At 46.5% G+C, this 12,525-nt stretch overlaps 1 protein-coding gene and 1 pseudogene across 2 annotated transcripts in view; both read right to left on the bottom strand.

Moving 5' to 3' along the window:
• Positions 1–12,525, bottom strand: part of LOC134339649 (late histone H2A.2.2-like) — a 410,959-nt gene that overhangs the window by 255,594 nt on the left and 142,840 nt on the right. The gene's annotated exons all lie outside the window — the stretch shown is intronic.
• LOC134339681 (uncharacterized) overlaps positions 1–12,525 on the bottom strand; it is a 34,530-nt pseudogene that overhangs the window by 16,335 nt on the left and 5,670 nt on the right.

Raw genomic sequence — 12,525 nt, 5'->3', positions numbered from 1 at the left:
CCACTAAAATAATACAATGATCAGCAAGCGACAGCCCTTTCCTTTGCTGTGGTAGTGGCTCTTAAAAGAGCCTTTTCTTGTGCTTGGTGTGGAGGCCGGGTTTAGGCGCGCTCCCCGCGGATGCGGCGGGCCAACTGGATGTCCTTGGGCATGATGGTGACTCGCTTGGCGTGGATGGCGCACAGGTTAGTGTCCTCAAACAGCCCGACCAGGTAAGCCTCGCTAGCCTCCTGCAGGGCCATGACGGCCGAGCTCTGGAAGCGCAGATCGGTTTTGAAGTCCTGAGCGATCTCCCGCACCAGGCGCTGGAAGGGAAGTTTGCGGATGAGCAGCTCGGTGGATTTCTGGTAGCGCCGGATCTCCCGCAGAGCCACGGTGCCGGGCCGGTATCGGTGAGGCTTCTTCACTCCGCCGGTGGCTGGAGCGCTCTTCCGCGCCGCTTTGGTCGCCAACTGTTTTCGAGGAGCTTTCCCTCCGGTCGATTTACGCGCTGTCTGCTTGGTGCGGGCCATTCTCCTTCAGAACCGAGAACACAGGCTGAAATACAGGAACAAGATAGACGAAACGGGTTCAGGGACAGGATTATATACTGTCTGAGAAGGGCCGTCCCATCGCCTCTGATTGGCTCGTCATCAGGTGTCTATTAAATGAGCTGGTTGCTGCGATTGGTTGACTCATTTCATACAGGCTGACAGCGAATAACAATTAAGGGCCAAATGGGAAATTGTTCACTGGCGGTCGGACTTCATCCAATCAGAATGCAGTGTGATTAGCGCGGGATTAATTTTAAATCGCCCGCCATTTCAGAGCAGCCAGCAACTGCCTGATTATTTTTATTTACAATTAATTCTATCACGGATTATACAATTTCAGTTTCATTTAATAAATTTACTATCTAATTCCCTCAGTTAAGATTTAAATGCATAATTACGGAATCGTTTCTCTAAATGAGGAAACTTATTTCTGTCCGAGACGGATAAAAGGATTAAGATCGACCTTAATGCATTCAGAGATTTTATTGTAATCACGGACTGGAAGGCAGGTAGATTTCAAGCGGAACCGATTAATCTGTTGCAAATGTAACTCAGGTAAATATATCGACAAAAAATAATCAAAAGTCTGTGGATACGGCCCCGTCTGTGAGGCGGTGGGTGGCTCTTAGAAGAGCCTTTGTTTTGTGCTCGGGAGGAGGTGGGAGTTTTTCAGCCGCCGAAGCCATAGAGAGTGCGGCCCTGGCGTTTCAGAGCGTACACCACATCCATGGCAGTGACCGTCTTGCGCTTGGCGTGTTCAGTGTAGGTGACCGCATCCCGGATCACATTCTCCAGGAAAACCTTCAGCACCCCGCGGGTCTCCTCGTAGATCAGACCCGAGATCCGCTTGACGCCGCCACGGCGAGCCAGACGGCGGATGGCCGGTTTGGTGATGCCCTGGATGTTATCACGGAGCACTTTACGGTGCCGCTTGGCTCCGCCTTTGCCCAGTCCTTTGCCTCCTTTCCCTCTGCCAGACATGATGCTGCTTCACTCAGGTCGCTGCTCACTGACAAACTGCCTGCTGCTGTCTCCTTTTATACACAGCGCCCCGACCTGCCCGAGAAACGCGCAGAGAGACAGAGGCGGGGAGGGGAGGACACAGAGTCAGAGTGACGGACAGAGCCGAGACCGGCCTCTCATCGTCCAGCTCCGCCTTCACTTTTCCACAACCGCCAATTTCCAACGATTCATCCGACACAAAGCGCTCCAGCGAAAAACAAAACTCCCTCACACACCACGTACTTACTGAAGGATTTCTGGGAATTTGTCGATTCCCCTGCTTTTGATTTGTATGAATAAGACGAGGATAACCAGAGAGTGGAAAGGTCAACTCAAGATTAGAGGAGGAATGATGTGGTTGAAGTCAGACCAAGTGGCTGAGGTACTGAATGAGTACGTTGTGTCAGTATTTATGGAGGTGAAGGAATTGAATGGCAATGAAAACAGAGTGGGGCATGCTAATGTGCAGAGATGTGTTGAAATTAAGGAGGCAGTTGTGCTGGAATGTCTGAAAAGCAATAAGATGGATAAGACTCCAGGGCCTGAAGGCAAATATCCTACAATAGTGAAGGAAGATTGCTGGGGATTTGACAAGGTTCTATGTGTCCTCGATCACAACATGTGAGGTCCCACAGGACTGGAGTGTAGCAAATGTTAGAGCTTTGATCAAGAAGGGAAGTAACAAGAATCCAGGAGCTGCAGCTCCCTAGGGACCGTGTTAGGGAACTGGAGATGCAGCTCGATGACCTTCGTCTGGTCGGGGAAAGTGAGGAGGTGATAGAGAGGAGCTATAGGCAGGTAGTCACTCCGGGGCCTGGGGAGACAGATAAGTGGGTAACACTCTGGAGAGGGAAGGGCAAGAGGCAGATGCTAGAGAGTACCCCAGTATCTGTCACACCTAACAATAAGTACTCCTGTTTGAGTACTGTTGGGGTGGGGAACAACCTTCCTGGGGAAACAACAGTGGTCACACCTCTGGCACAGAGTCTGACCCTGTGGCTCAGAAGAGCAGGGAAAGGAAGAGGATGGCAGCAGTGATAGGGGACTCAATAGTTAGGGGGTCAGACAGGCGATCCTGTGGATGCAGGAAAGAAACTCCGATGGTCGTCGGTCTCCCAGGTGTCAGGGTTAGGGATGTTCATGATATCTTGAAGTGGGAAGGACAGCCAGAGGTTGTGGTACATATTGGTACCAACGACACATGTAGAAAAAGAGAGGAGATCCTGAAAACAGACTACAGGGAGTTTGGAAGGAAGTTGAGCTGTAGGACCTCAAAGGTAGTAATCTCGGGATTACTGCCTGTGCCATGTGACAGTGAGAATAGGAATAGAATGAGGTGGAGGATAAATGCCTGGTTGAAGGATTGCAGCAGGGGGCAGGGATTCAGATTTCTGGATCATTGGGACTGCTTTTGGGGCAGGTGTGACCTGTACGAAAGGGACTAGGTGCATTTGAATCCGAGGGGGACCAATATCCTAGCATGGAGGTTTATTAAGGCTACTGGGGAGAGTTTAAACTAGAATTGCTGGTGGGTGAGAACCAAACTGAAGTGATGGATGAAAGGGAGGTTGGCACTCAAACAGAGAAAGCTTGGAAAAGGAGGAGAGGCAGATGATAGACAAGGGATGCGCTCAGACCGGATGGTTTGAGATGTGTCTATTTTAATGCAAGGAATATTATGAACAAAGTGGATGAGCTTAGAGCGTGGATCAGCACTTGGAGCTATAACGTTGTGGCCATTGCAGAGACTTAGATGGTGCAGGGGCAGGAATGGCTACTTCAAGTGCCAGGCTTTAGATGTTTCAGAAAGGACAGGGAGGGAGGCAAAACAGGTGTGGGCATGACACTGTTGATCAGGGATAGTATCACAGTTGCAGAAAAGGAGGAAGTCATGGAGGGGTTGTCTACGGAGTTTCTGTGGGTGGAAGTTCGGAATAGGAAGGGGTCAATAACTCTACAGGGTGTTTTTTATAGACCACCCAATAGTAACAGGGACATCGAGGAGCAGATAGGGAGACAAATTCTGCAAAGGTGTAACAATAACAGAGTTGTTGTGGTGGGAGATTTTAATTTCCCCAAATATTGAATGGCATCTCCCTCGAGTGAGGAGTTTCGATGGGGTGGAGTTTGTTAGGTGTGTTCAGGAAGGTTTCTTGATACAATATGTAGATAAGCCTACAAGAAGAGAGGCTGTGATTGATCTGGTATTGGGAAATGAACCTGGTCAGGTGTCAGGTCTCTCAGTGGGAGGGCATTTTGGAGATAATGATCACAATACTATCTCCTTTATCATAGTATAGGAGAGGAATAGGAACAGACAAGTTAGGGAAACATTTAATTGGAGTAAGGGGCAACATGAGGCTATCAGGCAGGAACTTGGAAGCATAAATTGGAAACAGATGTTCTCAGGGAAACGTACGGAAGAAATGTGGCAAATCCTCAGGGGATATTTGTGTAGGGTTCTGCACAGGTACGTTCCAATGAGACAGGGAAAGGACGGTAGGGTACAGGAACCGTCGTGTACAAAGGTGGTTGTAAATCCAGTCAAGAAGAAAAGAAGAGCTTACGAACAGTTCAAAAAAACTTGGTAATGATAAGAATCAAGAAGACTACAAGGCTAGCAGGAAGGAGCTTAAGAATAAAATTAGGAGAGCCAGAAAGTGCCATGCGAAGGCCTTGGCGGATGGGATGAAGGAAAACCCCAAGGCATTCTACAAGTATGTGAAGAGCAATAGGATAAGAGTTCAGTATTCACTACGGAAAATGATCTTGGCGATTGTAGGGATGACTTGCAGGTGACTGAAAAGCTTGAGCATATAGATATTAAGGATGTACTGGAGCTTTTGGAAAGCATCGAGTTGGATAAGTCACTGGGACTGGACCAGGAAGTACCGCTGGCTACTGTTGGAAGTGAGGGAGGAGATTGCTGAGCCTCTGGCGATGATCTTTGCATCATCAATAACGAAGGGAGAGGTTCCGGAGGATTGGAGGGTGCGAACGTTGTTCCCTTATTCAAGGGAGTAGAGATAGCCCAGGAAATTATAGAACAGTGAGTCTTACTTCAGTAGTTGGTAAGTTGATGGAGAAGATCCTGAGAGGCAGGATTTATGAAAATTTGGAGAGGCATAATATGATTAGGAATAGTCAGCATGGCTTTGTCAAAGGCAGGTCATGCCTTACGAGCCTGATTAAATTTTTTGAGGATTTCACTAAACGCATTGATGAAGGTAGAGCCCCAGATGTAATGTAAATGCATTTCAGCATGGGATTTGATAAGGTACCCCATGCAAAGCTTATTGAGAAAGTAAGGAGGCATGGGATCTAAGGGGACATTCCTTTCTGGATCCAGAACTGGCTTGTCAACAGAAGGCAAAGAGTGGTTGTAGATGGGTCATATTCTGCTTGGAGGTCAGTGACCATTGGTGTGCCTCAGGGATCTGTTCTGGGACCCCTACTCTTCATGATGTTTATAAATGACCTGGATGAGGAAGTGGAGGAATGGGTTAGTAAATTTGCTGATGACACAAAGGTTGGAGAGGTTGGAGGGGTTGTGGATAGTGTGGAGGGCTCTCAGAAGTTACAGCGGGACATTGGTAGGATGCAAAACTGGGCTGAGATGTGGCAGATAGAGCTCAACCCAGATAGGTTTGCTAGGTCAAATATGATGTCAGAATACAGCAATAATGGTAAGACTCCTGGCAGTGTGAAGGATCAGAGGGATCTTGGGGTCTGAGCCCATAGGACACTCAAAGCTGGTACGCAGGTTGACTCTGGTTAAGATGGCATCTAGTGAATTGACCTTCATCAACTGTGGGATTGAGTTTAAGAGCCGAGAGGTAATGTTGCAGCTGTATAGGACCCTGGTCAGACCCCATTAGAGTACTGTGCTCAATTCTGGTTGCTTCACTACAGGAAGAACGTGGTAACCATAGAAAGGGTGCAGAGGAGATTTACAAGGATGTTGCCTGGATTGGGGAGCATGCCTTATCAGAAAAGGTTGAGTGAACTTGGCCTTTTCTCCTTGGAGTGACGGAGGATGAAAGGTGACCTGATAGCTCTGTACAAGTTAGTGAGAGGCGTTGATCGTGTGGATAGTCAGACGCTTTTTCCCAGGGCGGAAATGGCTAGCATGAGGGGGCATAGTTTTAGGGTGCTTGGAAGTAGGTACAAAGATTTTTTTTTATATAAATGCAGAGAGTGGTGAGTGTGTGAACTTGGCTGCCGGCGGCAGCAGTAGAGGTGGAATAATGGGGTCTTTTAAGAGACGCCTGGGTGGATCCATGCAGCTTAGGAAAACAGAGGGCTATGGGTAAGCCGAGGTAATTCTAAGGTAAGGACATGATCGGCAGAGCTTGGTGGGCTGAAGGGCCTGTATTGGGCTGTAGGTTCTGTGTTTCTATGGGCAGGGCAGCCTCATTTCAGTGGTAGAGAAGCTACTGGGGAGGATATTGATGTACAGGATTTATGCACATTTGGAAAGGCATGGCCTCCTTAGGAACAATCAGCATGGTTTTGTGTGGGCAGATCACACTTTACAAAGTTGCTCGAGGTTTGTGAGGTGGTGATACAGACTATAAGGTATAGGAAGTAGAATTTGACCATTTGGCCCATCGAGTCTGCTCCGACATTTCATTGTGGCTAATCCATTTTTCCTCTCAGCCCCAGTCTCCTGCCTTCTCCATGTGTCCCTTCATGCTCTGACCAATCAAGAATCTATCAATCTCTACCTTAAATATACATGAAGTCTTGGATCAAGAGCTGCCTGTGGCAATGAATTCCACAGATTCACCACTCTGTGACTCAAGAAATTCCTCACCTCCACATTCTACAAGGATCCTCCTCTACTCTGAGCCTGCATCCTCTGGTCTCAGATACTCCCATCCTCTGCACATCCAATTTATCAAGGCCTTTCACCATTTGATATTCCAGTGAATACAGGCCCAGAGCCATTAAACGCTCTTCATATGACAAGAAGTTTAATCCTGGAATCAATTTCGAGAACATCCTTTGAAACCCATCCAGTTTCAGCCCATCCTTCTTACGATAAAGGGCCCAGAACTGCTCACAATACTCCAAGTGAGACCTCACCAGTACTGTATAAAGTCTGATCATTATTATGATTGGCGCAGATATTGTGGGCCGAGGGGCAGGTTGCCATCTATTCCATATTGTGTATTGACGAATATGTTTGATCTACCAGCTATTGCAGGGACATGGTTAAGGAGACTGGGACTGGGAATTCGACATTCCATCATGTTCAATGTTCCACATGGAATCTGCAAAATGGAAAGGAGCAGGGTGGGTTTGTTCATAACGTGCTGGTGAGGGGGTGGATACAGTGCCTATAGTATTTAGTCTCACTGGATGTTTTCATGTTTTATTGTTTTACAACATTGAATCATAGTGGATTTAATTTAAAACACTGATCATCAGAAAAGACACCGTGGAGTCGAAATGAAAAGATCTTTACAAAGGGATTTAAATTAATTACAAATATAAAACACAAAATAGTTGATGGAGAAGTGTTCACCTCCTTCAATTCTGTAATTAGATGATGCACATTTGGCAATAATCATAGTAGACTCTGTGTGGATAGGTCTCTATCAGCTTTGCACACCTGGACACTGCAATTTTCCCCCTTCTTCTTTACAGAACTGCTGAAGATCTGTCAGAATGCATGCAGTTTGTACGCGAACTGTCCATTTCAAGTCCAGCCACAATTGGATTGAGGTCTGGACTCTGACTTGGCCACTGCAGGACACTAACTTTGTTTTAAGGTGTTCCTGTGTAGCTTTGGTTTTGTGCTTGCGGTCATTGGCTTCCGCCAAACTTAGTGTTCAGTTTGATGGTCAAAAAGGGCAATTTTGTTTATGTCAGACCACAGAAACTTCTTCCAGCTGACTTCAGGGTCTGTCACTTCTTCTGGCAAATTCCAGGCAAGGCTTCATGAGAGTATTTTTCAGTGGCTTTCTCTTCACCACTCTCCCAAAAAGCTGCAACTGGTGAAGCACCTGGGCAACAGTTGTTGTCTGCACAGTCTCTCCCATCTCAGCCACTGCAGCTTGTAACTCCTCCAGAGTTGTCACAGGTCACTTGGAGCCTCTCTCACTGGTCCCCTTCTTGCACCGTCACTCAGTTTTTGAGGATGACCTGCTCTTGGCAGATTTACAGCTGTGTCATATTCTTCCCATTTCTGGATGATTGACATAACTGTACTCCAAGGGTATTTAGTGACTTGGATCCATCTCCTGACATGTGATTTTCAATAACCTTTTTGCAGAGCTGCTTGGAGTGTTAATTTGTCTTCATGGTGTAGTTTCTCCCAGGATACCGACTCACCAGTAGTTGGACCTTCCAGATACAGACATAATTTTACTACAATCAATTGAAACACCTTGACTACACATGGTGATCTCCATTAAACTGATTATGTAACTCCTAAAACCAAGTGGCTGGACAAGTGATGATTTGGTGTGTCATATTAAAGGGGGTGAATACTTATACAGGCAATTGTTTTATGTTTTTATATCTGTAATTAATTTAGAGATCTTTGTAGAGATCTGTTTTCATTTTGACACAAATGAGTTTTTTTACCGTATAATCGATCAGTACCGTACATACCGATCAGTATAAAAAAAAGCCAAATACATAGAAACATAGAAAATAGGTGGAGTAGGCCATTCGGCCCTTCGAGCCTGCACCGCCATTTATTATGATCATGGCTGATCATTCAACTCAGAACCCCGCCCCAGCCTTCCCTCCATACCCGCTGACCCCCGTAGCCACAAGGGCCATATCTAACTCCCTCTTAAATATAGCCAATGAACTGGCCTCAACTGTTTCCTGTGGCAGAGAATTCCACAGATTCACCACTCTCTGTGTGAAGAAGTTTTTCCTAATCTCGGTCCTAAAAGGCTTCCCCTTTATCCTCAAACTGTGACCCCTCGTTCTGGACTTCCCCAACATCGGGAACAATCTTCCTGCATCTAGCCTGTCCAATCCCTTTAGGATTTTATACGTTTCAATCAGATCCCCCCTCAATCTTCTAAATTCCAACGAGTACAAGCCCAGTTCATCCAGTCTTTCTTCATATGAAAGTCCTGCCATCCCAGGAATCAATCTGGTGAACCTTCTTTGTACTCCCTCTATGGCAAAGATGTCTTTCCTCAGATTAGGGGACCAAAACTGCACACAATACTCCAGGTGTGGTCTCACTCCACTGTGATTCAATGTTGTGAAACAATAAAAGATGAAAACTTCCAAGGGTCATAAATACTTTTCATCAACACTTTACATGTAGGGACATTGATGGTGAAAGGGGGAGGGAAAGAAGAAATGGGGAGGAGTGGTCTCAAGATCCTCATGTGTTCCTCCCGATGGGATAAAACACAAAGAGGGGAAATATCAAAGAGAGATGAGAATGGAACTGTGATTATCATGAGAGATTTAACCAAAAGCAGATCAGGGTAGCGCTGCATCGAGTATCTTTGCTCTGAGAGCTGCAACAACCACGATCTGCTGGTGGCAACCCATTCCAATTGAGTTTCCCCATTCACATACCAACACAGCTTACAGCTGTTTTAACCAGTGGTGGGGTGGTAATGGGACAAGCTCCCACTTCCCATTAAGTGCAGACAATGGTGTGTGCGTCAAGTTGCCTCTGTCAATCAAGTCCAGCTCCTGGATTTTACATATGGCTTCGCTACTACACTCAATGAACTGTTTCCAGTGACAGGGGAAGGTGCAAATGGGTTTACTGGTGTCATATAACCAACCGCTATGGGCAGATGGGGCTCCTCAGCCATACTTGGCAGATCAAGTGGAAGAAAAATTCTGATCTCAAACCTCCGCCGGCCTGTGGCTAGACCCTTTCATGGGGAAGACTTCGGGAGTAAATCCTGGGGAACAATCCGGAGCTGGATTCCCTGTCGGTCCTGTGTTCAATGCAGACTGGCAATCCTGCAACACCGCTGGTGCCTGACTGCATCGGTCTCTGCCGTTGCTTTGGATTCATCAGCTGTGTGGAGAGCAGGGGCCCCTGCATGGGCAACTGCTTGCTTTCCATATCGTACTTCCCCGACTTGCAGATCGGCTTCGAAACACGGATCCAATACCCATTGTCGACCCTGACCAGCGGAGAGCCATCACCAACATGTCTGTACACGGCCTCCTCTCCCGCTACAGTGAGGCCGAGTACAGGTTAGATGAGCAAATCCTCATATTCTGACAGCATAGCCTCCAATCCCGATGGCATGAACATTGATTTCTCCAAATTCAAGAAATCACTACCCCCTGTTTCCACACCCCCCCACTGAACTATTACTTTTCTTCTGACTTTTCCCCCATTCTGATGCCATTTAACCCCTTCACCTCTCCTCACACACCCTCATGACCTGCCCATCAACTCTCTCTGGTTCTCCACCTCCTCCGTGTCATCCCATGGTCCATCATTCTCTCCTATTAGATTTCTTTCTCTTCATCTCTTTGCCTTTTCTGCCCGTCACCCAGCCCCTCACATCATCATCCCTCCACAAACCACACATTCCCCACCCCTCACTTGTCCTCCTCCCCCTCCCCCACTACCTTATTCTGGCTTTTGTCCCTTTCTTTCTAATCCCGATGAAGGTTCTCAGCCCGAAATGTCGACTGTTTGCTGAGTTCCTCCAGCATTTTCTGTGTGTTTGCTTCAGTCTGTGTATTGATTAAGCTAATCAAACTGGTACAGTGGAAGAGGAATTTGTGGAATGGTCAGAGAAAGTTTCTTACAGCAGTATTTTACCCATGAACGGGTCATTTCAGATGTAATCTGTGTAATGAGGTGGGATTACAGAGAGATCTTGTGGTGAAGGATCCCTGAAGAAGTGATCACAATGTGGGAGATCTCCAGATCACAGATTGAGGGTGAACACCAGGTCAGAACCAGTGTCCTCAACCTAAATAAAGACAATTACAGAGACGTGACTGTGGAGTTGTCTGGGGCAGATGGGGTAAATAGGCTCAGGGACGGGTCAGTAATGAGCAGTGGCAGATGTTTAAGGAGACAGTTCGTAACACTCAGCAGACATTGATCCCGATTGGACAGAGGGATCACAGAGAGCAAAGAACATTCTGTGGTCAAAGGAGGCAGACAAGAGGATCAGGATTTTTCCAGGCACCAGTGATGAGACAAAATCTAAAACTAACAAGGAAAAAGCAGAGAGGTTAACTCCAATAATTTGCATTAGTGTTCACAGTGGGGGCACAGCAAACATCCCACAGATATCTCATGCTGACATTTCAACAATTGTGTCATAATGTGTAACAATCATCATCATGAGGAAAAAAACTAATGGGACTAAAAGCAAACATTACTTGGTCCCAAAGACCTGCACTGGAGGCTTTCACAGGAAGTCTGGAGAGAAAGTAGAGACATTGAAGTCTGTCAAAACTCACTGTTACAGAAAGGTCCCAGTGGAGTTGAAAGCCATTGTTGAAGAAGGGTGGAAGATGAAAAGCAGGTAACTGTAGTCCAGTTAACTTCACTTCAGGTACTGGGGTCTATAATCTATAAAGAAATAATGTCATTTAGAAAAGTTTAATGTCATTGAAATAAGTCACCAGGGTTTACAGTCAAATTCACACAGCACAGAAACGAGCCCTTCAGCTCAAATGGTCCACGCTGACCAAAGTTCCCATCTGAGCTCGTGGTCTGTAACCCCCTCACCACCACATTATGATCAAGGTTATCCTCCTCCTTGTCCCATTTCCTTCCATTTGACCCATATCCTTCAAAACCTTTCCTTTCCATCTACCTGCCCAAGTGCCTTTTTAATCTACCTGACTCAACCATTTCCCATAGCAGCTCATTCCATTTACTGACCAGGCTGTGTGTGGAAAAGTTGCCCTTCAGGTCCTTATTAAATCTCATCTTAAACCAATGCCCTCCAGTTCTTGATGCCCCAACGCTGGCAAAAAGACTGTTCTCTTTGACCCAACCGTGGTCCCTCATGAATTTATACACCTCTGCAATATCAGCACTCATTCTCCAACATTCCAGGGAAAATTGTCTGAAATGCTTTCCACAAATCTCCTCTGCACTCTTTCCAGCTTAATGCTGTCTGTCACACGGCAGGGTGACCAAAACAAATCATTCTGGTAGCCAGTGAATCTTCTCAGCTCCAGGGTGGACAAGGTCAATTGTGTAATAAGGACACACTTCAGTAAAAACACTGAGACTGAAAACCAAGCACACTGAGCTGTCAGAGCACAGCACCGGCCAGTGAGGACACAGACCAGTACAACACCCGGCTCTCTACTACAAAGTTCAAAGCTGAAAGTAAATGTATCATCAAAATACATTTCTGTCACCATATACAACCCTGAGATTAGTTTTCTTGTGGGCATACTGCTGGTTTGTTAGAGTGGTAGGGGAGGGTTAAACTAATTTGGCGGGGGTTGGGGGCAGGAACCAGAGTGAAGGCACTCAGGATAGGATGGAGGGTGAAAAAGCAAAGATAGCATGCAGTTGGACTGTCAGGAAGGGCAGGCAGATGATAGGACACAACTGCAGCCAGCAGGGTGGGTATCAGTGCATGAGGGATGCAGAATCAAAGGGTAGCGATACTGTACTCAGAGTGTTATATCTCTATCCACAGAGTATAAGAAATGAGGTGGATGATCTTATTGCCCTATTACAGATTGTCAGATATGATGTCATGGCCATCGCTGAGTCGTGGCAGAAGGATGCTTGCAGTTGGGAGCCAAATGACCAAGGTTACATGTTGTATCAGAGATAGGAAGGTAGGCAGGGGGGTGGCATCAATTCAGTAGAAAGATGTGATATTGGACCAGAAGATGCAGAAGCATTCTGCATTGAGTTAAGAAACTGCAAGGGTAAAAGGACCCTGACGGCAGTTATATACAGGCCTCCAAACAGTAGCTTGGATATGGACAACAGAATACAACAGGAAATAGCAAAGACGTGTCAAAAGGGCAATGTTATGATAGTCAT

The sequence above is a fragment of the Mobula hypostoma genome, chromosome 30 (assembly GCF_963921235.1).
Source record: "Mobula hypostoma chromosome 30, sMobHyp1.1, whole genome shotgun sequence".
Lineage (NCBI taxonomy): Eukaryota > Metazoa > Chordata > Chondrichthyes > Myliobatiformes > Myliobatidae > Mobula > Mobula hypostoma.
Note: the sequence above shows the minus strand (reverse complement) of the source record. Positions and strands in the feature narration are given on the sequence as shown.